The sequence below is a fragment of the Oryzias melastigma genome, linkage group LG19 (assembly GCF_002922805.2).
Source record: "Oryzias melastigma strain HK-1 linkage group LG19, ASM292280v2, whole genome shotgun sequence".
In the NCBI taxonomy this organism is placed as follows: Eukaryota; Metazoa; Chordata; class Actinopteri; order Beloniformes; family Adrianichthyidae; genus Oryzias; species Oryzias melastigma.
In genome coordinates, this window is record NC_050530.1 from 10,966,239 (window position 1) to 10,968,290 (window position 2,052).

At 37.5% G+C, this 2,052-nt stretch overlaps 1 protein-coding gene across 2 annotated transcripts in view; it reads left to right on the forward strand.

Annotated features, from left to right (window-relative positions):
* adkb (adenosine kinase b) overlaps window positions 1-2,052 on the forward strand; it is a 140,113-nt gene that overhangs the window by 17,264 nt on the left and 120,797 nt on the right. The window lies entirely within an intron of this gene.

Here is a 2,052-nt window from a genome sequence, read left to right on the forward strand (position 1 = left end):
TTTTTTGGTTTTTACTGTTATCTAGTTGGCCTAATTTTCTGAGACATATCAAGCAATAATTAGAGAGAATTACAAGTCGATGCAATTAACATGTCACAACAAATTACATCAAACAAACGCTGATATTCTCCCCGGTTGTTAGACAGATGTGAGCTTATGACAGAAATTGGTGATTGCCCAAATCGGAAATGACAATCTGAACTTTAGATGATTAGTCAATGTTTTTTTTTTTCTTTTTTAATGTGCTACAAGTTATATGCAGTGATTAGCTGCTGATAAGACTCCAGTCTGCTGGTGACAAACAAAGACGAGGCATCCAGCTGAAAAATAATTCCCTTTCTAGGGGAGGGGGAAATGAGGAGCTAATTGAGAGGCTGATGTCTATGTTTTCTGCGTGTTTATATTTTTATGTACCAGCGTAGAGAGCCTGTATGTATGCTCGTGTTGTGTGTATTTAGCAGAAGATGGATGCAAAGTGAGGGAAAGGAAAGCAGACAGGCCCTGAGGCTGCCACCATCTCCCAGCTTCAGAGACAGTAAACATCCTCTAAAAAGAGAGGCGCAGCTACGCACCTCCATGCAAACACTCTTTAATTATCGAGATCAGAAGTGTTTGCATAAAACAGTCACTCAGAGACATTTACTGTCAGCTTGATTTTATTCTTTAGGAAACAGCTCTTGCTTTTTTTTTTTCTTTTTTTTTTATTATTTTCTCCTCAAGTCTCGTTATTTTTGAACAGATTTTTTGTCCTAACTATCTAAAGTAAAGACACATGTTCAGTTGGGTCTTCCCTAGCTGAAACAAAGACATTGACAATAATCTGTCATGTTTTATTAAAGAGGACACTGCCCCAAGCTGCGAACCATCTCTCTTGTGAAATCAGATGGAGTCTGTTTTCATTGCTGGCCTTTTTCTTTTTTTGGGGAGAAAGAGTTGTCATGGCTTCTGTGCCCTCCGAGAAGCATTAAAGTCAACAAAATTGCCTCATAATGGCATAGCAGGCCCTAGTCAAATGTTATTCTACAGTTTATTTGGATATTTACCCCCTTCTGAGCAAAGATGTAGAGCTGATTCTGAAGCGCTCAAGATAACAAGAGTGTTTTCGTCCCACACCCTCAAGTCTCAGAACCAGATTCTGTCAATATCTGCCTTGAAGCACAGACTTCTTCTTCTTTCCACATTTTCACTTTCACTTCTTTTATGAAAAAATGTATAATGCATAACCGGCTCCCAGATTATCACATTGTAGCACCTGCAATATGTGAAACTTCAAACTCCGCCGTATTGTGGAAGCTAAACCTTCAAACGCGAATGATATGCACTGCAGCACTGAATCCACATCAAAGGGGCTAAATGAGATGCTCGATCCGGGGCAGGTTTACTCAGGAGCGCCATTCGCCGCTGGAGGAGGCTGAGAAATTTCAGAGGCACAGGAACCGCTACGCTCGCTGGGAAGAACCCAGGGTGTGGGAGGATTTCTGCCCCCTCCACAAACACAACAACTCCTTCATCTGAGGATCTAAAAGGATAAATACAAGCTAAGATTTTGACACTATAAAGGTGAACCCTTCAGGAAGTCTAATTGTGTGAATGCTTAGTAAGCATTCACACTATAGTATAGTCATTATTGTTTGTGTTTTTGGTATTTATAAACTTTATAGTTTTTTTTAATATTGAGCAAAAAATACCCTATAGAAAATTAATGAGAAAGTCTTCAAATTTCAGCATTTTAAGTAGATTAGCAACAAGCCTTTAAATATTTTCATAGGCTATGTGAAAATCTTTTCTCATAAAAAAAAAAAAAAAAAAAGATTTTATCCTACCTAATATTTTAGCAACATGCTAACAATTTTAGCAAGTTTGTTATCTACTGGGGCTTTTTAGGCTAATTTAGAGTTTAGCTTCCATTTTAGCAACAAGCTAACGTTTTTGGCTAATTTAGTTTATGGAGGAATTTCATGTTGTTCTGGAATTTAGCTAATAATTAAGCAATGTGCTTGTGGCTAAATTGTTATCTAAGTTTTTTTTTTAGGTTAATTTAGAGTTTAGCTT